This window comes from Triticum urartu, chromosome 5 (assembly GCF_003073215.2).
Source record: "Triticum urartu cultivar G1812 chromosome 5, Tu2.1, whole genome shotgun sequence".
Lineage (NCBI taxonomy): Eukaryota > Viridiplantae > Streptophyta > Magnoliopsida > Poales > Poaceae > Triticum > Triticum urartu.
In genome coordinates this window covers 544,828,466-544,855,759 of record NC_053026.1, presented here as the reverse complement: position 1 = coordinate 544,855,759, position 27,294 = coordinate 544,828,466, and the positions used below count along the sequence as shown (strand labels likewise).

Below are 27,294 nucleotides of genomic sequence, written 5' to 3'. Positions count from 1 at the left end.
CATACCTAGGGGTTGCTACCTTAGCATCCTATTTGTGAGCAGAGACGGGCACCGCCATGCTTGATGTCAATTGAAAGACATTGGTGGGCCCTTGCACCATCAATGATGGATATTGCCACTATAGACATGGGCCTCCACGTGCAGCCGTTGCCCGCGCACTACACAACTAAAATGTGGGCCCCAATCACCATGTGCAACACTGGTCCAATTTGATAGTATCTTGGGAAGCAATCAGAGAATGTTTCTACGAATATAATTGTTGCAATTACCGGTATTTCTACAATTAATTGCACTTAATGATTTTTCATTGATTCCTAAGATCACATGCAATTAATGCAATCAATGTTGTTTCCAAATTATGGTGGTGTGATAGATACATCATTGGAGCAACTTTTTGAACGTTGGATGTAGGTGGTCGAATGGCTGGGATCGTTTGGATTCACCAAACTCATGATTTTAGAAGAAGTAGTAGATTTACTCGTTGATTCTAAGTAGATTATGTTTTTCTTAAGCATCAATTGGTTTAGATTAATTCAAATTCAGATTAGTGAAAAAGTGTAACCTGCACTTTTCTAGAAAATTATACCTGGACAAAAAAGTTTAAGTTGCACTTTCACTAAATTGTTGCATGTCCACCTCTACGGGGGCGTCCTATGCATATGCTACTCAGTGGATACCTTTGTAAGGTCCCGACCCGACTCCATTCCCTAGGTGGGCCTCTCATCGTCGGAGCTCGATATCCCGGACATTCACTTGGTCGAGGAAGAGGAATTCGTTTAGAAATTCGTGCGTGGTGTCTGGCTCTTCATTGTGCACATGTGTTCACGTCCAACAACGGCCTCGCTCGGGCTGCAGCATGGGTTTATTTTTGGAGTAGCTCCGGTGCAAGTTGCTACCGAAGTGGAAACGCGTCAAAAGTCTTGCGGCAAGGTGGAATCATGCTGGTGGAAAATCATGGAACAAGTCATGCTGTCTGAGATCCACAAGATGCGAAGACAGACAACATCTATCGAGGCTATTGATCTAGGGATCGTCACCCTGTTCCATGACGCGGCCCCTCGGTACCGCATGAAGAATAGTGGATCATGAAGAAGGTGGGCTTCGAGGGTTGCCTTTGCTTTTACTAACAACAACGTAATTGTCCCGCTGCAACCTATCCCGACTAGTGCTTTTCCTAGTCCGAGGATTTCTAGCAAATATAGTCCATCTCCTCAGCCAACATTGATTCATGGAGAGGAGATTTTGTTCAAGAAGAGGAAATCCAAAGTGCTCACTAATCGACATTAGCGATGATGATAGTGTCATCCCAGTCCCACCTACCCAGATCTTAGGGACTATTCTCAAGAAGAAGTGGCCACGGGAGGAAAACACAGTCGTGGTTGTGGTCCTGCTCATGGTAGTGGTTGTGGACGCTGACGCCGACCAAGCTCTACAAGTAAGTCGGCCCATGCTATTTCGTCCTCACAAGGAAACCGGTCTTGGCTAATAGCATCCTCTTTGCCAGTGCGTAACAAGCACCTGTTCACAACACCACCACCTTTTCTAGTGGCTGATGTGCATGTCCTAGTTCAAAGTAGTTCGGAGGATGAAAGTGATGATATTTAGAATTGGACGAATTCGCACGCAATCAATAGGCTAGGGAATTTTCAAGAGAACAATAAGGATTGTTCTTGGATCTAGACACCACCGACCAAGAGATAGACGGGACACCAGATGAGAATAGTGGACACAAAAACCAAGGATGCCCGTCCGCAGCAGCACAGGAAGACCGCGAGGAGTGCGTTCTGTCGGACACAAAAGGGAGCACAAAAGAAAACCGTGGAGGCAGTGGGAGCAACATAGAGAGAGAGAGAGAGAGTGAACTCACATATGTGGACACACTGGACGAATGCGCAGGCCTCCCGGAAGTAGCCTTTGCAAAGTGGTCACCCATGTCATTGTGCGATCTAGCCGTTGCCAATTCACACCTGCACGAACTAGCATACAACATTCACCATCTCCCAGGGGCCACTACCGCAACGTCCTTTTCATGAGTTGAGACGGGCACCACCATGTTTGATGCGGACTAGAGGACATGGGTGCACCCTTACCCCATCAAAGATAAACATTGCGAGTGCCCAGGAGGGCCCCCACGTGCAACCGTTGCGCATGCACTAGACCGTCATGCAGACACCGGCATACTGCAGTCCAAAACACGACAATTGCAAGAACTTTGCGGTAGTATCTGCCCAGATGGCCCAAGAAAGAAGCGCACAAATATGCCATCATGTTCTTTTGTTAATTCAAAGTATATTTGAGTTTTTCTTAAGAACCAAACAGTTTTAGTTTACTAAATAAGTGTAGCCTGCATTTTTCTTAAAAAATGTAACTACATAAAACAGTGTAAGTTGCACTTTGACTGAACTATTGTTGCACTTTTCTAAATTGAATGAGACTTCAAAAAGTATCATCGACTTAGGCATATACGGAGAAGAGACCATCAGAATGACATGTGGAGTATGGAGCCAGCTGTTTAGCTCGCTTGGTGTGCAGCTTTGACAGCCATGCACTGGCATAGATCATTACCAGCCAAACCACTAGACACCACCATGGAACAAACCGAAGGCATCTCACCTAGAAGATCTATAAACCAAAAATTACCACAAGAATGAGACAGACAAACTATAAACCAAAAATGCCTACATAAACTTTTTAGATTCTTTGTCTACCAGGTCTACGGCTAAGCTAACCTCTTTTTTCGCCCCTTCTCCCTTTGTATGGTCCACAAAAATGTGAAAGATATGCACATATAGAGTTCTTGGTAGGCTGTCCTATCGATGGACAACTGAATGACGAGCATGAGCGGATGACAGAGAGCGGAGAAACTATGTACTGCAATGGCAGGGGAGGGAGGCTGTCTTCACCATGCAGCAAGGGAGCCTGGACGCCTGGTACCGGCAATAGCGTAGCTCCATCACGAACTCATTCGCCGGAGCACCCACCGGCATATGGACCTCATCCTTCATCTTGCAGCTCAGCCACCTCTTGAGTAGGACATGCAGCGAGGGCAGACCGGCTCGTCGTGGCATTAGTTCTCCATCCAGCCTCCACCGAGATCTCCTCGGCCATATGTTCCTCCTGCTGTCTTGCATCGAGAATCGTGTCTAGGCGTCCGCCATCAGCAAGCCCTAGCCCCGGGTAGCCTTACAGAACCTGTCCATGCTGCCATGGCTCCTAAAGCCCTCCACAGCCCGTACCAACAGCTATAGGATCTTTGGCGGTTCCGTTGTCGCGCTCGGCCCTCTCTGATGAGGCGGCGGGGCCTGTTTCTGTTGCTCCGCTCCAGGAGGCTGGGTCATGGTATCATCCCATGTTGGCGCGGTCATGCCATGCTCATCCTCCGCACCGGCGAGCGCATCACGCTCCCAGATGGCGTGTGCATCCTCATCAACTCTGATGACATCAGGTGCCCCATGATGATTTGTGCAGCCGCCATATCCGCTGCCCCATCTTCTGGTGCCTGCATGGTTGCTGCCATAACGTCCAACCAGACAAACATGGCCTTCTACCGCCCAGGCATGGAGTGCTGGACATCACTGCCGGCAGAGATGACGGCCCCGTCCAACGCCCAAGACCTGACTTACCACCACGGATGGTTCTGGGCTATTGACTCTGATGATGATCTCTACTACTACAAGGCGAACTTTCGACATCTACGCATAGATCCGTGCTCCCCGGGCAAAGATGGCACATCGGGGGATCGTATCCCGCTACCTCCATCCCTCCGCCTCTGTTGCCGATCTACTGATGGTGAGGAGATTCATCTCGCCGTTTAGAGGCCGCACGTCGCGGTTCCAGCTCTTCAGGCTATAGAAGCATCAGGATGGCTGGTCGGCTTCTTGGTCCTTGCTCGTCTACCAGATGGCCGAGCAGGTGCTCTTCGATGGCCGAGCCTGCTCCAAGGCCTTCGACACGGGACACGCTGGCAGCCCGGGCTACATCTACTTCCTCGATGACGTCTACCCTGGTGGTCCGTATAGTGTCCTCCAATAGAACAAGTATCCCTGCGCCGACACCAGCCGGTGGCATTACTCAATCCCTAGTGAGATCAACCGTTGCCTGCCATGGTCTCCCCCCTCAGACACCTCGCCGTGCGTTTGGTACTAGCACTAATTGAGCTATACCCAGGAGGTTCAGTTCGAGGCATCATACAGATACCTATCAGTTTAATTAGAGTCTTTGTTGTTTGTGTTTTCTCCTCGTCAGTGTTTCTTTTATGTTGTACTCTTTGATTTGGTTGTTGTTGTAATATGTGAACCTGAAAGTTACATATCCAGTTTGCTGTATGTGTGCTAAATTTGAAGTATGTTTTCGAACTCATTTCGTCTATATGGATACTTGTATCAGCCCTTAGGTGGAAACAAATTATTCTAGGTAGCATGGATACTTGTATCAGCCCTTCAAACAAGGAAACAAGCAATCATGTTAGCTAGCGGCACATATAGTTGAGGGACGGAGTACCTGACTCGAGGTCGCATGAAAAAAAAGAACAAAGGTGGCTGGAATTATAAGGTTTTGCTTCGCAAAACTATAATGTATATACTTATTTTTAGCAAGCGTGTGTCTGAGTCAGTGTTATTAGACAAGATAACAATGTACTAGCTGGCCGTCAGCATGAAGAGCTCTGATAGCTGTTACAACTTATGGAAGATTTATATAGTAGTATAATCCACAGAAGTGTAATTATAAGCAAGTATACTCTCACTAATAACAAGAAGGAACTATTTTTTAATCAGATGCGTACAGAGATACATGTACTCTTATTCTTCACAAAAATGTTAACTGCACTTTTCTGCTATATAAGGGTCGTACGTATACTCTTATTCTTCACAAAAATGTTAAGTGCACTTTTCAGTTAAATAATGGTCCAAATAAGCTAATTGTTTCTGCAACTATTAATAAATGGTGTGTATGAACAACATATTTTTACTGAATGGTGCAAATTTTTAAATGCAATAACACAATGGAAATTTATTGAACTCCTATCACTTTAAGATCAAATTAAGATCAATCTACATATGTGTTGACATGTTTGCTTGTCGGAATTGCATATATATCATTCACAATAGTTCGATACGGATCCTATTAAAATTTAATTTCATTAGCTTGTTTTCTCCATTCTGACCATTTGTAGCTGTATAGTCTATACATCCCTACTGCCAAATTCTTAAGGCATCATCAGCGTTGGAGGCAATTGTCGGAGGCGTACCGTTGGCAAAGGTAAAACCTAAAGAGACAGTGTGGTGTGATTTGTCGCCCGTCAGTCGGTTGCAGTACTAAAACTGCTGGCGGAAACCGCTTCAACGCTGATGCAGGGCTTTGGTACATGGACTCTGATGCCATCTGCCGACTCATCCAATGACGCTCTTATACGTGAAATTGGAGGGAGAGGGGCACAAAATTTTGTGTCAACCCAATTGCTACTAAGATGAAAGAAGCTGGAGGCTTGCAGCATGAGCCATTTTGAGGAAGCCGAAGAAACTATAGAGTTTGTTCTATTGTTACAGATGAACAGAAGATTTTGGATCATGTACACATACTTGCCATCTATTGTATGTACTAATCCCTCCATCCCATAATATAAGACCGTTCTTACCACTACTGCGTGGAATCTCAGGCCATCTACTGACTCATCCAATGACGCTCCTATATGTAAAATTGGGGGGAGGGGGCCACAAAATTTTGTGTCAACCCGATTGCTACTGAGATGAAAGAAGCGGGAAGCTTGCAGGATCAGCCATTTTGAGGCAGCCGAAGAAACTATAGAGTTTGTTCTATTGTTACAGATGAACAGAAGATTTTGGATCATGTGTACTTACTTACTTTAGTATCCGTGGAACCTCCAAATGGTTGACGTCCAATTGCTACACCCTCCCGTGGCCACTTCTTCTTGAGAATAGTCCCTAAGATCTGGGTAGGTGGGACTGGGACGACACCATCATCGTCGCTAATGTTGATTACTTCAAGCACTTTTGTTTCCTCATCTTGAACGAAATCTCCTCATCCAGGAATCGATGTTAGCGGAGGAGATGGACTATATTTGTTAGAAATCTTTGGAGTTAGAGAAGCACTAGTCGGGATCAGTTGCAGCGGGATACTTTCATTGTGGTTAGTAAATGCAAAGGCAACCCATTTTCTCTTCTTGAAAGGCAAATCCTTACCGTCGAAGACCACATTCTTCATGATCCACTTTTTTTCATGCGGTACCAGGGGAGCCGCGTCATGGAACAGGGTGACGATCCCTACATGAATGGTCTCGATAGATGTTGTCTGTTTTTGCGTCTAGTGGATCTCGGATAGCACTGCCTGTTCCATGATTCTCCACTAGCATGATTCCACCTTGCGGCAAGCCTTTTGATGTGTTTCTGCTCCGGTAGCCACTTGCCCCGAAGCTACTCTAGAAAAAACCCATGTCGCAGCCCGAGTGAGGCCATTGTTGGACATGAATGCATGTGCACAACGAAGACCCAGACGCCACGCATGCATTTCTGAAAGAATTCCTCTTCCTCGACCAAGTGAATGTCCGGGATATCGAGCTCCGACGATGAGAGGGCCACCTGGGGAATGGAGCTAGGTCAGGAACTTACAAAGGCATCCACTGAGTAGCATATGTGCAGGACGCGCCCGAGTAGAGGTGGCCATGCAACAATTTAGTGAAAGTGCAACTTACACTTTTTTGTTCAGTTAGAATTTTCTAGAAAAGTGCTGGTTACACTTTTTCAGTAAACTAAATTTGAATTAATCTAAACCGATTGATGCTTAAGAAAACATAATCTACTTAGAATCAATGAGTAAATCTACTACTTCTTCTAAAATCATGAGTTTGGTGAATCCAGATGATCCCAGCCATTCGACCACCTACATCCAACGTTCAAAAAGTTGCTCCAATGATGTATCTATCACACCACCATAATTTGGAAACAACATTGATTGCATTAATTGCAAGTGATCTTAGAAATCTATTAAAAATCATTAAGTGCAATTAATTGTAGAAATACCAGTAATTGCAACAATTATATTCGTAGAAACATTCTCTGATTGCTTCCGAAGATACTATCAAATTGGACCAGTGTTGCACATGGTGATTGGGGCCCACATTTTAGTTGTGTAGTGCGCGGGCAACGGCTGCACGTGGAGGCTCACGTCTACAGTGGCAACATCCATCATTGATGGTGCAAGGGCCCACCAATGGGTTTCAGTTGACATCAAACATGGCGGTGCCCGTCTCTGCTCACCAATAGGACGCTAAGGTAGCAGCCCCTAGGTATGGCGGATGTTGCCAGTCAATTCACACATGATGCATTTTTTCTTTTGACCTTTTTGTCTAAAACGAGCGACAAAGGCGCAAGGATTTTTTTATTCCTTTTTGAAAGGGTTGTCGCAAAAGAAGTTGAAATTGCATCTAGACCCTAAATGTATTTTAGTGTTGATTACGGTATAATTAGTGGGATTAGTGTTAGTTATCCAGGTTATCTTAAGACATTAGTCTCTTGCTGAAACAATATTGAGATGGTTGACCCCCCTGACACTATTTCAAAACAGAAAATGTTGTTAGTTTCTCTAAGGCCCAAAGTTGTTTTGATTTTATTTGAATCATAGGAAAGTCACAATATAAAGAGGCGCCATTTCACGAGGATCTGAGTGCAACTGGCTTGCTTGATAGGGAGGAGCGATATTATCTTTCGAGAGCATGTCGTTCGAGTGGTGGTGGTGGGGGGGTGTTGCAGATCCGGTCGGGATCGCGTCAGTTTTCACCCTCTCCGCCTCTGTCGTGTTCAACCATTGCCACCAACACCGGAGCTTGTTAGCCCTTAACCTCGATTGCGGCTGATTTCCTCTTCCTCGTAGTCATACTCCTACTACTACTGCCGGCATCCATCTCCTTTTGCGGAGATAGGCCACTAGTCTGTCAGGAGAATTTGGTTTGGAGCTCGAGATTAGAGCAGAACGGGGGGCTAGGGAGATGGCGAGCGGCCGTAGTATGATCACTTTTGGGGAGAGAGTGTTTTGCTGCTGGTTTATGACGAGAGATGAACTGTATATCCTATGCATAGGAACTGTCTGATGTGAGGTGACATGTGTGCGATTATAAATTTGGTTCTTAGAAATATCTGTGTGATACTTGCATGCCTGCCTGTATTATAACCATCTTCGTGTATGCAGTTTGCCGGGAGTGTATGATGAAGAAAATAGATTAGAGGAGATTGTATCCTGCCCAGTATGTGACGTTGTTGTTGGGATCACTCCTGAAGAGAAACTCAGGTAAGTAATTGTTAAAATACCAAGGTTATCTGTTGTACAATATTGTTTTTCCAACGGGTCGATTCTTTTTTTTCTTTAAATCCATGATAAAAAACATCTAACTTGTTTTTCAGAATACTTAAAAAACGAGTATCAGCCATTGTGCATGTTGCTTGCATTAGTAGGCCCATAACCCATTTATCTGCCTGGCCCAACCAATGTGGCTCAAAATGGAACCACATGCCTCCTCCACGGCTCTATCTGTACTATCGTCCAGTCGGCTTCGATGTCATCGATCGTCGGCACCTACGCCAGCACGATCTTGTAGGAAAACTGCACCACAGAAGGGATGGTAAAGCTTCGCCCTCATCCCCATCTCAGGCATTAAGCCCTGTAGTATCCTCGTCAGGATCCACCCCCGACGGGGAAACCCAAGACAGTATGCCTCCTATCTCCCTTCCTATCTCGCGATCATAGATACACTTTCTTTAGTTTTCGAACATTGTTAGATCTGTTGGAAGGGAGTAACTGATGTTAGTCTCACTTTAGGAGCAACTTATTCACTCATAGATAGGTCTAATTCGGCAGCAAGCTAGGAAGATTGAGTAAGCTAGCAATTGAAAAAAGGTTTATTCACTCATAGATAGGTCTAATTCTACAGCAAGCTAGGAAGATCGAGTAAACTAGCCATTGAATCCAACTGTTTTTAGTCGCAATATGGGTACGGTGGATTTGAAGTAGATTATCGAGGCAAAGTATCATGAGATGACCAAGACGAATTGGGTTCATCCCACTGTATGAGCTGCTTGTGCTAAGACCCCACTTGTTTTTAGTACTCTTACCATTACTGTGATGTATCCCAGTTGTCTGCAAACAAAAGGGATCCAGCGTTAACAACATGTGAGCCTTAAGAAGTTGTGCTGCCACTCTTTTTAGGCCTCACTAGTAGAAAACGGGCCATTTGTCCCGGTTCTAGAGGGCCTTTAGTCCCAGTTCTGGAACCGGTACTAAAGGGTCGTTACTAAAGCCTCCCTCCTTTAGTCCCGATTCTTACACGAACCGGGACTAAAGGCCGTCCACGTGGCCGCTGTCTGGAGCTCCAACTTTAGTCCCAGTTGGTAACACCAACCGGGACTAAAGGTATTTTTACGAAAAAAAAATGAAATTTTTTTGAATTTTTTTTGATTTTCTAATTTCTGAATTATTTTCCAATTTAATCTCTAATCACCCCTCATCACTGCTAGATTTAACCTGTAATCTCTAATCACCCCTCATCATTCCAAATCATCTAACTTCCCGGCCGGTCACCCATCCTCTCACTACTCCAGCTTGAGCACGCTTATCTTCCTGGTTCTATTCCCCCTCGTTTCCAAGTCTTCACTTGTTGTTTTCCTGACAATAGTAAGATGTCAATCCTATTAACCCTCAGGTGTTTAGCTTGAGCATGAAGTCACACGTTTCACTGTTTGAGTTTGAAACTATTATTCTAAAAAACAATAATTATTTAGTAACACTAATATTTCTTAAATAATTAGTTTGACCATAGTTTGACCACAATTTGACCAGATTTGACGAAAATTCAAAAAATTGAAACAATTATTTAGTAACACTAATATTCTTGAATAATTATGTAGTAACACTAATATTTCTGGAATAAGTAGTTTGACCATAGTTTGACCACAATTTGACCAAAATTCTAAAAAACTGTAATAATTATTTAGTAACACTAATATTGTTGAATAATTATTTAGTAACACTAATACTTCTTCAATAAGTAGTTGGACCAAAGTTTGACCTGATTTAACCAAAATTCAAAAAAATCTGAAATTTGAGCATAACTTTTTTCCTTTTAGAATTTGAGGATTCTAAAAATTTGCAAATTGTAATCGGATGCGGATTTTCGTGCTGAACATTTTGATATATTATACATTTTTTCGACATCGTATGCAAAAGTTATAGTCGTTTTACTTTTTCATGACACTTTTTTGCAAAACATGTCCAAATTTAAGTTTTTTAATTTTCCTAACTAGTAGATGTAGTAATATAACTACATCTCGAAGGATTTTATGTTTTTGAAGTATTTATCATTTTCTTTTGCTTTTTCCAAATCTGAAAAGGCCATCCACGTGGGGGGGGTAGAGTTTGAAAATGGGACCTTTAGTCCCGGTTTAAGACACGAACCGGGACTAAAGGGCATGGCACCCTTTAGTCCCGGTTTGAGATATGAACCGGCACTAAAGGGCTCATTTGAACCGGGACTAATGCCTTTAGCCGCACGAACCGGGACCAATGCTCACATTAGTCCCGGTTCGTGACTGAACCGGGACTAATGGGCTTACCTGGCCCGAACGAAAGCCCTGTTTTCTACTAGTGCCTTCTCATCACTAATAGTACTTATAGTGGGTGTCAAAGCGGAAATTGCTATTTGAGGCCGAACTTCATGCAGGCCTCCAAATGCAAAATTCAAAATTCGTCAAAATTCATATTGTTACATTTCAAAAAATTCTGAAAAAATACAGACATACATGATAGCTTAATGCACAAGTGTGTAAATTTCCAGGACGAAATAGGATGAAATGAGGGCTGTGCTATAAGAAGAATATATGGCCTGTTAACAAATGATACTATTTATCCTCCCAGACCATGAATTTCTCTTTTTTTGTACAGATCGCATTTCAAAGTACTTCATCCTGATTTGTTGAAACTGATTTTTTTCTGATTTGTTGAAACCGAAAATTTTGAATTTTGACTTTTTTTCAAAAATCGGCCTCCATAGAGGCCATGATCCAAAATGCCATACTCATGTCAAAGGCCATTATGAGGTTTTACGGATACTAAATCAAGTAAGTATATATGATCCAAAGCCTTCTATTCATCTGTAACAATAGAACAAAATTTATAGTTCCCTGGTTGCCTCAAAATGGATGACGCTACAAGTCATCACACTTGTTTCATCTCTGTAATAATTGGGAGACACAAAAATTTGTGGCACCTCTCTCTCCTATTGCACGTGCTAGAGCCTCAATGCATGAGTCGGCAGATGGCCTCAGAGACCACGTACCAAAGCCCCACATCAAAGTTGAAGCAGTTTCCGCCAACAGTTTTAGTTCCGCATTTGACTGACAAGCGACAAACCATACCGCATAGTCCCATGCTCCTGTCGTTGTCAATTTAGGTTTTACCTTCACCAACGGTATGTCGCTGACAATGGCCTCGAACTCCGATGACGGCCAACTGCATCTTAAGACCTTTGGCAGTGGGGATGTATAAACTGTAGACGAAAATATGGTCAGAATGGAGAAAACATGCTAGTGAAATTCACTTTGAATAGAATCCGTATAGAACTATTGTGAACGATATATGCAATGCCCACAAGCAAACATGTCAACACATATGTAGCTTGATCTTAGTCCGATCCTTGAAGTCATAGGAGTTCAAATACATTTCCATTGTGTTATTGCATATAAACAGTTGTACCTTTCAGTAAAATATGTTCTTTACACACATCATTTATTAATAGTTGCAGAAATAATTAGCTTATTTGGACCATTATATAACTGAAAGTGCACTTAACATTTTTGTGAAGAATAAGATTATACATACGACCCTTATATACCAGGAAAGTGCACTTAACATTAACATCTCTGTACACATCTGAATAAAAAATTGTTCCTTCTCGTAATTAGTGAGAGTATACTAGCTTATACGACGTGATGTTTGCCAGCCCGAGCTCAAATGCGCTCGGGTGAACAGTAAATTCCAAAATAACATTATTGGAAATTGTGGCAAAAATAAAATAGAACTGATGTTTTAAAAGTGCTATTTTCAAAAGTATTTTTGAGTGTTGATTTTGTTATTTTTTCAATGACTTCCATGAATGCTCTTTCATGTTGAAATTTTGCAAGAATCCAGAAAATTTGTCAGTGTTCGCCATTAAAAAATTTCAAAAAAAATTAATAAATTTTTTCTGAATTTACTGTTCATCCTGAGCTCATTTAAACTTGGGGGTAGAGTAGGACTTTTCCTTATAATTAAACTACTGTGGATTCTACTGTATAAATCTTACATAAGTAGTAACAGCTATCGCAGCTCTTCATGCCGACTGCCTACTAATTATTATCTTGTCTAATAAAACACTGGCTCAAACACGCGCAGTTGCTAATAAAAGTATATACATTTTTGTTCTATGAAGCAAAAGCTTAGAATTGCAGTCACCTTTATTTTTTTTCATGCGATCTCTACTCAGGTACTCAACTATATGCTACTAGCTATCATGATTGATTGTTTCCTTATTTAAAGGGCTGATATAAGTATCAATGCTACATGGAATAATTTGTTTCCATATAAGGCAGATTTTAATTTTATCCCCTCGCACCCAGGCTGCACTGGGGGCGAACCGCCGCCACCCAAGTTCTCCCTACCTTGTGCTTCCTCGCTGCCGCTGCCGCCCTCTCCTGTCGCTGCGGTGGCGGTGGGTCCCCGCCACCAAATTAATGGTGCCGGGGGAGGCTTCTCGTCATGGTGTTGGCAGCCTTCGAGTTCGACATGGTGGCGCACATGAGAGGGGGCGGCATGCGGTTTCTCTGATTGGCGACCAGTGGTGGTGTAGCCGCACTTGTCCTCACTGAGGGTGTGTGGCGGCGCGTGGAGGGGCCTACTGGCCCGGCGCGTTGCTCAAGGCAGAGCTGTGTCTTGTTGGTCGCATGCTCCGGCGTGTTGGAGGCTAGGCGGGGCGCAAGGCAGAGGGGCTCAAGTGGCTTGTGCGGCGCTCTGACTGCGGCTTTGGCCACAAGGAGTGTGGTGGTGTGCGGATTGGGGGCCCTGAATTAAAAGGAAGGGCGCCTCAAGCTACGGATTTTGAAGATCTGGTCTCCGGCAGCCGCGGTGGCAGACATGGGGTGTGTCAGCGCTTTTGATGCTTGGCTATGGTTCGGAACTGAGGCGGTTCTTGGCTTTGGGCAGCACTCCTCCGTTCCTTGTTTACACGGTGCTCAATGGGGCACGATGGCTTGTGTTGTGTCTGGTGGCTCTGCGTCCAGACGACCAATGACGGATATGGTGCCTTGTTTTGGAGGTTGACCGTCGTTGGTGTCCTGAGGTGCGATTTGTGGCGGCGGATGTCTGTGCTTCTTCTTCATTGATGGGCTGCTTCGGTGGTAGTGCTGGTTGGTGAGCTTGCAGGCGCCGGTGTGGGATGATGTGCGACTAAGGTGGTGTGGGAGCTTGGGTGAAGACCCTGTCTCGGCTTTGTGCCGTGACCAGTGATGGAGGCGGCTGTGGCTGCTGTTTACCTTCCCGGAGGCATCGTTGCTTTGCTGTTGCACCCTTCCCATGCGGATCCGGCAAGCTCGGCCTCTCCAGGGTAAACCTTTGATCTGTGATGGGACAATGGCAGAAACTTGGTGTTGTACTCCCTCTTGGGGACTTCATCTTGAGAGCTCGGCATCGGCTAACGGGACCAATGGATGTCGGCTGCTTGCACTACAAAAAGTAGACACATCCGTGACATTTTGGGCCGAAAACTTTTTCTGTCATACTTATGACACTTCTATGATGATAATTGTGAGAAAACCCGGTATCATAATATATGTGGTGGGCTCCTACTTGTATGAAAAAAAATCATGACAGGAAATGGGCTTTTCATCCTGGGCGGCCCGGAGACGCAGCTGCATGACATTATTCGGGCCGTCCATGACAGAAAAAACCATGGTAGAAGCAAGGGCGAGGAAAATATTAGGGTGTTCCCGATTACGATGGGTGGTCGGGGACGAGCGATGCATGGAGGTTTGCGCGTTTCTCTCATATAGGCACACGTGTGGGTGCGAGGCGTTGGGCTCTAACTGAACCCGAGCAAGGCGTTCGCCTACTGAACCCGAGTGATTGCACTGCAGGCTACACATTACTGAACCCGAGCGATCGATTGATGGCTGTTAACTGAACCCGATCGAGCGATTCCTTCGCTACTGCTGCTAACTGAAGCTGATAGATGCTGCCTCTCGATGAAAAGTGAGCGTTGCTGGGGGGTGGATGAACAGTTCCTGGTGGGGGTGGATGAACAGGAACCCGTGGTGTTGCCTCTGGATGAACAGGACCCCGATCGATCGAGCCGGTTGGGGCTGGATGAACAGGACCACATGGAGGGCTAGATGAACAGGACGACCCCGTGGAGGGCTGTATGAACAGTAGACGGTGGAGGGCTGGATGAACTGTAGCTCGTGGAGGGGTGGTTGAACAGGAGCCCATGGAGAGGGCTGGTTGAACAGTAGCCGGGGGAGTAGCGCGCGGTGGAGGCTGGATGAACAGGACCCCGTGGATGAACAGTCGCAGGTGGAGGCTGGAGGAGGTCGATGGTGGATGAACAGTAGCCCGTGGAGGCTGGAGGGGGTCGACGGTGGAGATGATCAGTATCCCGTTGAGTCCCGTTTTGCGGTATGCCACACCCCTCTCGGTGAACAGGACCCCCTTTCGACCATAGCGCTCCAACACAAGTCCGTTTCCTCCGTTTTGCGGTACGCCACACCCCTCCCGATCAACATGACCCCGTTTCGACCATAGGAGGTCCGTTTCCTCCGATTTGCGGTATGCCAGACCCCTCTCGATGAACATGATCCCATTTCGAACATGGCTGGTCGAACACAAAGTCGTTTCCTCCGTTGTGCGGTATGCCAGACCTCGTTTCCATCAGCTGTTCCCTCCAAGCCGGTTGGCTCCCACGCGTTCCGTTGCCTCCCGATAAACACGACGCATTCCGTAGCCTCACATGAACACGACGACGACGCTGTTGTTTTTTTTGCGGGTGACGACGAGGTTGTTTCTCCGTTCCGACCAAGCCATGTACACGAGCCCTGGCCGTACGTATGCGCGAGTAGGAGTTCGAGACCTCGCCTGTATGTACGTACGTGGCCGTATTTTCTTTCTTGCACACTGGCCGCTGTACATACGTGCACATGCTACGTGCGCGCCTCTACTACGACACGTGCGTGCCTCTGCATCAACCAATATGTACGTACACGTTCGCGACTAGAATGACAATGCTACATACGCTTCGACCAGGTGGGTCCCGACTGTCAGGCACTTCCTTGCGTGCGAAGATGTAGCTGGTGGGTCATAGCAGTCAGGGGGGCGAATCGTTTTTTCGGACGGACTTCCTTGCGTGGGAAGATGTCGCTGGTAGGTCCCAGCAGTCAGGGGGGCACATTTTTTAGCGAAATACGGTTGCCCGTCTGGTGGGTCCCTGCTGTCAGGTGGAGGAATCATTATTTTCCGTGTAATAAGGAGGCACTTCCTTGCTGCGGCCATGGACCCAGCTGTCAGCCTCTCCACGTACAGTCCACGTCCAATGGAAGTCGTTCCTTGACCACGTTGACCACGACGCGCTGAGAGCACCAGGGTGGTGGACGATGGCGAGGCCTAGGAAGGGGACGGCGTGGAGCCGGGGAAGAAGCGGCAGTGAATGCCCACGCGTAGAGGAGTATGAGGGTTCACTGGTTCGCTGCGGTGTGAGGCTGCCGTCGCCGCAGATTAACATGGGGGTGTGGGTGAGTAGAGGGGTGGCCTGGCCAGCGGTGGGAGTAGTAGGGGGCAATGAGGCCTTCGCGGCATCACAGCCGGCCACAGGAGGCAGGAGCATGAGGCACGACCGGCGCTGGTTTGGGCGGCTGGAGGAAGAAGACCAGAGGTTGAAGAAGCACTATGGCCGTTGGATGGACATCGTACGGCCACTAGAGCTAGAATCATTCATATTGACTAAGTTGACAAAGCCCTCCGTCCCCGTCAACTTAGTTGGCCCACAAGTCAGCCTCCCACTATTGTGGGTCCCAGCTAGTAGGGGGTATTCATTTTATTTTAGCATGATTAGGAGGCACTGCCTTGTGTGTGAAGATATAGCTGGTGGGTCCGACTTGTCAGCGGTGGGAACGTTTTTTCGCGAAATACAGAGGCCCTTCCGGTGGGTCCCAGCTATCAGGTGGAGGAATCATTATTTTGCGTGTAATAAGGAGGCATTTCCTTACATGCGGCCATGGACCCAGCTGTCAGCCTCTCCACGCACAGTATACTTCCGATGGTGTCGTTCATTGACCACGTTGACCACTTCGTGCCAGGCGCATCCAAGGTGGTGGACGACGGCGAGGCCCCGGACAGCAACGAGCTGGAGATGGGAAGACGCGGGAGTTGAGTCGTAGAGGGAGAGGTGTATGAGGGTTAACTGGTGCTGGTGCGGTGTGGCTCGGCAGTAGGTGGAGAAGAACAGGAGGTGTGGAGGGGTGGAGGGATGGCCTGGCCAACGGTGGAGTTGCGCTTCACAGTGAAGCGTGCTAAGCAGAGCTGCTAGCAGGAGGAGGCAGGAGTAGGTGGTCCCGGCGATGCTGGAGGAAGAAGACGAGAGATTAAAGATGGATGCTGGTCATTGGATGTAAACGTAACGGCTAACGATGTCAGAATCATTTGTTGATTAAGTTGACAATGACTTGCATTGGCTGCGACCTATTGGCCCATATTTCAGCCTCCAAAAATATGGCACGTATTCAACCCATTTTTTCAGAATTTAGAGTCTTTTTTTGCAGGGTAGAATTTACAATCAATTTGATCTTTTTTTTGAATTACAATCCATTAGCTGGGCTGCGTGAACAAACAATGTAGCGTCCTGATGTCTACTACACAACCTTCTTATTGTAGACATTGTTGGGCCTCCAAGTGCAGACGTTTGTAGGACAGTAGCAAATTTCCCTCAAGTGGATGACCTAAGCTTTATCAATCCGTGGGAGGGTAGGATGAAGATGGTCTCTCTCAATCAACCCTCCAACCAACACTAGTAGAAAAAGGGTCAAACGTGAAGCACATTAGTGCCGGTTTGTATTTGAGCCGGTACTAATGGTACCATTAGTGCCGGTTCGAACGGATTTGCATTAATGCCGGTTCGTGTCGAACCTTTTGTACCGGTTCGTGGCACGAACCGGTACTAAAGGGGTGGTGGCAGGCTGGCGTTAGGCCGGAGCCCCACGATCACCTTTAGTACCGGTTCGTGGCACGAACCGGTACTAAACGTCTAACCTTTAGTACGGGTTCGTGCCATGAACCGGTACTAACGGGGTCTGACCTATAGTACCGGTTGGAGACACAAACCGGCACTATAGGGCAATTTTCAAACTTGAAAAAATCATAACTAAATCATCCTAATTCAAAAAAAATACATATAATATATCAAAATTTGCAGAACAAAAAGATTGATCCGCTGAAACAACCAGTTTGCCGTTTCGACAATTTTTTAAAATCACAAAATTCCAAAGGGAAAATAGAGTTTTTGGGCGTTTTAGACGTTTTTTTGGACGTTTTTAGCGTTTAGAGCTAGGGTTTAGATTTCAGCATTTAGGGTTAGGTTTTATGGTCTAAACCCTTAGTTTTTACTGTTTAGCATAGAGTTTCCGACGTTTTAAGTCCCGGGTTTAGAGTTTAGGACAATTTTTGAAATGACAAATTGTAAAAGGAAAAAAAGATATGCTCTAATTTATGTTTTTTTGAATTTTGGTTAAATCTTGTCAAACCGGTCAAACAACTGATTCAAGAAATATAGAGTGTTACTAAATAATTACGCAATAATATTAGTGTTACTAAATAAGTAACTCAGTTTTTTTGAATTTTGTTCAAATCTGGTCAAACTATGGTCAAACTGTGGTCAAACTACTTATTCAAGAAATATTAGTGTTACTACATAATTATTCAAGAATATTAGTGTTACTAAATAATTATTTCAATTTTTTGAATTTTGGTCAAATTTGGTCAAACTATGGTCAAACTGTGGTCAAACTATGGCCAAACTTATTCAAGAAATATTAGCGTTACTAAATAATTACTGTTTTTTTAGAATAATAGTTTCAAACTCAAACGGTGAAATGTGTGACTTCATTCTCAAGCTAAACTCCTGAGGGTTAATAGGATTGACATCTTACAATTGTCAGGAAAACAACAAGTGCAGACTCGGAAATGAAGGAGAATAGAACCTGAAAGTTAAGCGTGCTCGGGCTGGAGTAGTGAGAGGGATGGGTGACCGGTCGGGAAGTTAGATGATTTGGAATGAGTGATCCGAACTTGAGCAGTTAAGAGAGGTGATTAGAGACTAAATCATCAAATAATTCAGAAAAATTAAAAATAAAAAATCAATTTTTTTTCCAAAATTTTCAAAAAAAAAATTCAAAAAAAACCTTTAGTACCGGTTGGTAACACCAACCGGTACTAAAGGTCCCCCGTACCAGGGCGCGAGCTCACGCCACGTGGTGGCACTTTAGCGCCGGTTCGTGCCGAACCGGTACTAAAGGGGGGGGCCTTTAGTGCCGGTTCCATAACCGGCACTAAAGGCCCTTACAAACCGGTACTAATGGTCCGTTTTCTACTAGTGCAAATAACAAAGAGTCTCTTGTGTCCCCAACACACCCAATACAATGGTAAATTGTATAGGTGCACTAGTTCGGCGAAGAGATGGTGATACAAGTGCAATATGGATAGTAGATAATAGTTTTTGTAATCTGAAAATATAAAAACAGCAAGGCAGGAAGTGCTAAAAGTGAGCGTAAACGGTATTGCAATGTTAGAAAACAAGGCCTAGGGTTCATACTTTCACTAGTGCAAGTTCTCTCAAGAAAAATAACATAATTGGATCATATAACTTTCCCTCAAGATGCAACAAAGAGTCACTCCAAAGTCACTAATAGCGGAGAACAAACAAAGAGATTATTGTAGGGTACGAAACCACCTCAAAGTTATCCTTTCTGATTGATCTATCATAGAGTTCGTACTAGAATAACACCTTAAGACACAAATTAACCAAAACCCTAATGTCACCTAGATACTCCAATGTCACCTCAAGTATTCGTAGGTATGATTATACGATATGCATCACACAATCTCAGATTCATGTATTCAACCAACACAAAGAACCTCAAAGAGTGCCCCAAAGTTTCTACCGGAGAGTCAAGACGAAAACGTGTGCCAACCCCTATGCATAAGTTCACGAGGTCATGGAACTCGCAAGTTGATCACCAAAACATACATCAAGTGGATGACGTGATATCACATTGTCACCACGGATAAGCACATGCAAGACATACATCAAGTGTTCTTAAATCCGTAAAGACTCAATCTGATAAGATAACTTCAAAGGGAAAACTCAATTCATCACAAGAGAGTAGAGGGGGAGAAACATCATAAGATCCAACTATAATAGCAAAGCTTGCGATACATCAAGATCGTATCACCTCAAGAACACGAAAGAGAGAGAGAGATCAAACACATAGCTACTGGTACATACCCTCAGCCCCGAGGGAGAACTACTCCCTCCTCGTCATGGAGAGCACCGCGATGATGAAGATGGCCACCGGATAGGTATTCCCCCCCTCTGGCAGGGTGCCGGAACGAGTCTAGATTGGTTTTCGGTGGCTACGGAGGCTTCTGGCGGCGGAACTCCCGATCTAGGTTATATTCTGGAGGTTTCTGTATTTATAGGAATTTTTGGCGTCGGTCTTACGTCACGAAGGTTCCCGAGTCGTCCACGAGGCAGGCCCACGCGCCTGGAGGGGGTGGGCGCGCCCCGGGACTCTTCTGGCCCAACTCTTTTACTCTGGGGTCTTCTTTTGGTCCATAAAATATCGTCAAAAATTGGCACGTCAATTGGACTCTGTTTGGTATTCCATTTCTGTAAAACACAAAAACAAGGAAAAAACAAAAACTGGCATTGGGCTTTAGGTTAATAGGTTAGTCCCAAAAATCATATAAAATAGCATATAAATGCATATAAAACATCCAAGGTTGATAATATAATAGCATGGAACAATCAAAAATTATAGATACGTTGGAGACGTATCAAGCATCCCCAAGGTTAATTCCTGCTTGTCCTCGAGTAGCTATTGATAAAAATAGAATTTTTGATGTGGAATGCTACCTAACATATTTATCAATTTAATTTTCTTTATTGTGGCAAGGATATTCAGATCCATAAGATTCAAGACAAAAGTTGAATATTGACATAAAAATAATAATACTTCAAGAATACTAATTAAGCAATTATGTCTTCTCAAAATAACATAGCAAAAGAATGTTCATCCCTAGAAAATCATATAGTTTTTTCATGCTTCACTTTCGTCACACAAGAATGCTCTCATCATGCACAACCCCGATGACAAGCCAAGCAATTGTTTCACACTTTAGTAATCTCATAGTTTTTTTCAACTTTCACACAATACATGAGCGTGAGCCATGGATATAGCACTATGGGTGGAATAGAATATAATGAAGGGGTTATGTGGAGAAGACAAAAAAGGAGAAAGTCTCACATTGACGCGGCTAATCAATGGGCTAGGGAGATGCCCATCAATTGATGTCAATGCAAGGAGTAGGGATTGCCATGCAACGGATGCACTAGAGCTATAAATGTATGAAAGCTCGACAAAAGAAACTAAGTGGGTGTGCATCCAACTTTCTTGCTCACGAAGACCTAGGGCACTTGAGGAGGCCCATTGTTGGAATATACAAGCCAAGTTCTATAATGAAAAAATCCCACTAGTATATGAAAATGACAAAACAAGAGACTCCCTATCATAAAGATCATGGTTCTACTTTGAATCACAAGTGTGGAAAAAGGATAGTAGCATTGCCCCTTTTTATTTTATTTTATTTTATTTTATTTGGCCTTTCTTTTTTTATTTGGCCTTTTTTTATTTGGCCTTTTTTCGGGAGAATGCTCTAATAATGATGATCATCGCACTTCTATTTATTTACAACTCAAAGACTACAACTCGATACTAGAACAAGATATGACTCTATATGAATGCCTCCCACGGTGTACCGGGATGTGCAATGACTCATGAGTGACATGTATGAAAGAATTATGAATGGTGACTTTGCCACAAATACGATGTCCACTACATGATCATGCGAGGCCATATGACAATGATGATGCCTGTCATAATAAACGGAACGATGGAAAGTTGCATGGCAATATATCTCGGAATGGCTATGGAAATGCTATAATACGTAGGTATGGTGGCTGTTTTGAGGAAGATATAAGGAGGTTTATGTGTGAGAGAGCGTATCATATCATGGGGTTTGGATGCACCGGCGAAGTTTGCACCAACTCCCAAGGTGAGAAAGGGCAATGCACGGTACCGAAGACGCTAGCAATGATGGAAGGGTGAGAGTGCGTATAATCCATGGACTCAACATTACTCATAGAGAACTCACATACTTATTGCAAAAATCTACAAGTCATCAAAAACCAAGCACTACGCGCATGCTCCTAGGGGGTTAGATTGGTAGGAAAAAACCATCACTCGTCCTCGACCGCCACTCATAAGGAAGGCAATCAAAGAAACACCTCATGCTTCAAATTTGTCACACAACGGTTACCATACATGCATGATACGGGACTTGCAAACCTCAACACAAGTATTTCTAAAATTCACAATTACTCAGCTAACACGACTCTAATATTACCATCTTCATATCTCAAAACAATCATCAAGTATCAAACTTCCCATAGTATTCAAAGCACTTTATATGAAAGTTTTTTATTATATCCCTCTTGGATGCCTGTCATATTAGGACAAAATTCATAACCAAAGCAAACAAGCATGCTGTTCTAAAAGACTCTCAAAATAATATAAGTGAATCATGAGAGTTCAATAATTTCTTCAAAATAGAACCACCGCCGTGCTCTAAAAAGATATAAATGAAGATCATTGAGTAGTCGAATAATTATGAACTATGTGAAGACTCTCTAACTTTTAAGAATTTTAGATGTTGGTATTTTATTCAAATATCAAGCAAAACAAAATAAAATAAAATGATGCTCCAAGCAAAACACATATCATGTGGTGAATAAAAATATAGCTCCAAGTAAAGTTACCAATAGACGAAGACGAAAGAGGGGATGCCATCCGGGGCATCCCCAAGCTTAGGCTCTTGGTTGTCCTTGAATGTTACCTTGGGTTGCCTTGGGCTTCCCCAATCTTAGGCTCTTGCCACTCCTTATTCCATAGTCCATCGAATCTTTACCCAAAACTTGAAAACTTCACAACACAAAACTCGATAGAAAATCTCATGAGCTGCGTTATTATAAGAAAATAAATCACCACTTTTGGTACTATTGTGAACTCATTCTAAATTCATATTGGTGTAATATCTACTATGTTCCAACTTCTTTATGGTTCATACCCGCCGATACTACTCATATATTCATCAAAATAAGCAAACAACACATACAAAACATAATCTGTCAAAAACAGAACATTCTGTAGTAATCTGTAGGTTTACAATACTTCTGTAACTTCAAAAATCCTGAGAAATTAGTAGTTCCTAGTGAATTTGTTTATTAATCTACTACAAGTGGAATTGGTATTTTATCACTCTCTGGTAAAAAATTAAAATTATTGTCGTGAGCGCATACTTTCTGTTTTTTACAGCACGATCAAATAACAATCACCCAAGAAGATCCGAAAGGCTTTACTTGGCACAAACACTAAGTAAAACATAAAAACACAATCATAACAGAGGATAGATTATTTATTTATTACTAAACAGAAACCAAAAGCAAGGAACAAAAATAAAATTGGGTTGCCTCCCAACAAGCGCTAACGTTTAACGCCCCTAGCTAGGCATGATGATTTCAATGATGCTCACACAAAAGATAAGAATTGGGGCATAAAGAGCGCATCATGAAGAATATAACAAGCACATTTAATCCTAACCCACTTACTATGCATAGGGATTTTGTGGGCAAACAATTTATGGGAACAAGAATCAACTTGCATAGGAAGGTAAAGCAAGCAAAACTTCAAAACTTTAAGCACATAGAGAGGAAACTTGATATTATTGCAACTCCTACAAGCATATATTCCTCCCTCATAATAAATTTCAGTAGTATCATGAATAAATTCAACAATATAACCATCACATAAGGCATTCTTTTCATGATCTCCAAGCATAGAAAATTTAGTACTCTCCATATAGGCAAAATTCTTCTCATTCGGAATAGTGGGAGTATCATAAGAAACTCGAATACTACAAATTGTTTCCACATTAAAAGAGTAGTATTCAGGAAAAGGGTAATCATAATCATGAAAAGTTTTAATATAATCATCACTACTTTTTATAGCATACGTGTCATCACAATAATCATCATAGGTAGCAACTTTGTTCCCATCATAATCGATTGAAACCTCTTCCAAGATAGTGGAATCATTACTAAATAAAGTTATGACCTCTCCAAATCCACTTTCAAAATTGTCAAAATAAGATTCAACATCCTCCAAAATAGTGGGATCATTACTTCCTAAAGTGGACACTCTTCCAAACGCACTTTCATCAATATAATCATCATAAGTAGGAGGCATGCTATCATCATAATAAATTTTCATATCAAAACCTGGGAGACTACAAATATCATTTTCATTAAACATAGCTTCCCCAAGCTTGGGACTAACATTAATTGTAGCAAATACATTCTCAAACATGTCATTCTCATCAGACATAGCATCCTCAAGCTTGGGCCTTTTCATATCATAAGCATAATCACTCTCATCATTAATAGTATGGATAGCACCAATAGTATAACAATTATCATCATCACAAATAGGAGTAACAACATTTGCGAGGGACACATTTTTACCTTTGCTTCTCCGTCTTTTCTTTTTCTTCTCTTTCATCACAAATAGGAGGATATTGGGAAGCCTCTTCCCTTTCATTAGTATTCTCTTCATCCTCTGTTTGTTTTCTTTTCTTTATGTAATTGGCAATATAAGGATTTTCAATGCAATGCACCGCACAATACATAAAAATTTATTCTATATCAAGATCAGAGAATTTCTCAGGGTTATATTTTGGAATATACTTAGTTATACGTTTCATTTCTTCATAACCCAAGAGAAAACTATGTTCATCATGATGTGCAAGGGAAATCAAAACATCACAATTTTTGGACATGATACGATCATGAAACAATTTGCATTTGAGATTTAAATGATCATGTTCATTGCAAAGTTCACAAGCATGGTGAACAAATTTTAAATTTTCAGCACTAGCATCTATCCTTTCTTGCAACCATTTAGTTTCTAAATACTTATGCCTATTACAAAATCTATCTTCCCTATTTGGTGTGTACTTGCAAACTCCATGCACTCCACAAAAGTTGACATGCTTATACGAGACATTTTCATCATGACTAGTGCAATCATCATTAGTACTATGGATATTCAAGGAGTTCATACTAACAACATTGCAATCATGCTCATCATTTAAAGATTTAGTGCCAAACATTTTATAGACTTCTTCTTCTAGCATTTGAGCACAATTTTCCTTTCCATCATTCTCACGAAAGATATTAAAAAGATGAAGCGTATGAGGCAAACTCAATTCCATTTTTTTGTAGTTTTCTTTTATAAACTAAACTAGTGCTAAAACAAGAAACAAAAAGATTCGATTGCAAGATCTAAAGATATACCTTCAAGCGCTAACCTCCCTGACAACGGCGCCAGAAAAGAGCTTGATGTCTACTACACAACCTTCTTCTTGTAGACGTTGTTGGGCCTCCAAGTGCAGAGGTTTGTAGGACGGTAGCAAATTTCCCACAAGTGGATGACCTAAGGTTTATCAATCCGTGGGAGGCGTAGGATGAAGATGGTCTCCCTCAAGCAACCCTGCAACCAAATAACAAAGAGTCTCTTGTGTCCCCAACACACCCAATAGAATGGTAAATTGTATAGGTGCACTAGTTCGGCGAAGAGATGGTGATACAAGTGCAATATGGATAGTAGATAATGGTTTTTCTAATCTGAAAATATAAAAACAGCAAGGTAGCAAGTGGTAAAAGTGAGCGTAAATGGTATTGCAATGCTAGGAAACAAGGCCTAGGGTTCATACTTTCACTAGTGCAAGTTCTCTCAACAATAATAACATAATTGGATATAACTATCCCTCAACATGCAACAAAGAGTCACTCCAAAGTCACTAATAGCGGAGAACAAACGAAGATATTATTGTAGGGTACGAAACCACCTCAAAGTTAACCTTTCTGATCGATCTGTTCAAGAGTCCGTAGTAAAATAACACAAAGCTATTCTTTCCGTTCGATCTATCATAGAGTTTGTACTAGAATAACCCCTTAAGACACAAATCAACCAAAACCCTAATGTCACCTAGATACTCCAATGTCACCCCAAGTATCTGTGGGTATGATTATACGATATGCATCACACAATCTCATATTCATCTATTCAACCAACACAAAGAACTTCAAAGAGTGCCCCAGAGTTCCTACCTGAGAGTCAAGACGAAAATGTGTGCCAACCCCTATGCATAAGTTCACGAGGTCAAGAAACTCGCAAGTTGATCACCAAAACATACATCAAGTGGATGACGTGATATCCGATTGTCACCATAGATAACCACATGCAAGACATACATCAAGTGTTCTCAAATCCTTAAAGACTCAATCTGATAAGATAACTTCAAAGGAAAACTCAATTCATCCCAAGAGAGTAGAGGGGGAGAAATATTATAAGATCCAACTATAATAGCAAAGCTCGCGATACTTAAAGATCGTATCACCTCAAGAACACGAAAGAGAGAGATAGATCAAACACATAGCTACTAGTACATGCCCTCAGCCCCGAGGGAGAACTACTCCCTCCTCGTCATGGAGAGCACCGGGATGATGAAGATGGCCACTAGCGAGGAATTCTCCCCCTCCGGCAGGGTGCCGAAACGGGTGTAGATTGGTTTTCGATGACTACGGAGACTTCTGGCGGCGGAACTCTCGATCTAGGTTATTTTCTGGAGGTTTTTGTATTTACAGGAATTTTTGGCGTCGGTCTGATGTCAAGAAGGTTCCCGAGTCGTCCACGAGGCAGGCGCACGCGCCTGGGGGGCGCCCCCACCCTGGTGGACGCCTCGAGACTCTTCTGGCCCAACTCTTTTAATCCGGGGTCTTCTTTTGGTCCATAAAAAATCGTCAAAAATTGGCACGTCAATTGGTATTCCTTTTCTGTAAAACTCAAAAACAAGGAAAAAACAGAAACTGGCACTGGGCTCTAGGTTCATAGGTTAGTCCCAAAAATCATATAAAATAGCATATAAATGCATATAAAACATCCAACATTGATAATATAATAGCATGGAACAAACAAAAATTATAGATACGTTGGAGACGTATCACGTCCATGAGGCTCATTTATGATTTTCTAAAAAATACAGGCCATTTGCACTTTCTCAAAATACATGATTTTGCTTGGCTGATTCTAATTATAATGTTGGGGTGGGTGCAACAATGTTATCAAAAAATAAACACGGGCTGAGCATTTTGTTATATATATATAATAAGTGATTTATTATTACATTGGTCCTTAAATCTTACCAAGCATTTGTACACAATCACCAGGATTTTCATTGCCAAAAAAATCCAGGATTTTATTGATAAGAAATTATTTTTATAACTTAATAAGATGTGGGATATTATTTTCTTACATATGTAAGTATCTGTTAAATATATGATGAGAATAACAATAATATATAATAACATATAAAAATAATTTAAATATATATAATATAGTTAGAAGGGAAACATAAGTTGGACCAGGCGTTCCTATGCTTATATAGAAAAATAGAACATACCTCTGCATTTTCTTCAATAAAGAATACATAAATTGGGTTGCCGATGTTTCAGGAAAAATAAAACCTCGGATGGGAGGTCCATAGGCTGGTTGATACATGAGGGCCCTCAAGAAAATACAAACGGGCCTATGGAGCACCCAGAACCCAGCTGCTACTTGCTGCCCCAGTGATAATAAAATATACCTGCCAGCTCCCTGGCTTCATTGTGAATTTATCTCCTATAGTAACTACGTTGAAGCACCTAAAAAAAATGTAATTATGTTGACAAACCCATGGGCCCCAATGTCAGTATAGCATTAGGAGGAAGTATTTTCTTCGATGAGGCACTTGCTTGCGTACGGCCATAGACCTAGTGGGTCC

At 42.9% G+C, this 27,294-nt stretch overlaps 1 pseudogene; it reads left to right on the top strand.

Annotated features, from left to right (window-relative positions):
* The first annotated feature begins 1,228 nt into the window (after nt 1-1,228).
* Nucleotides 1,229-4,146, top strand: LOC125507348 (annotated as a pseudogene).
* The last annotated feature ends 23,148 nt before the right edge of the window (nt 4,147-27,294 follow it).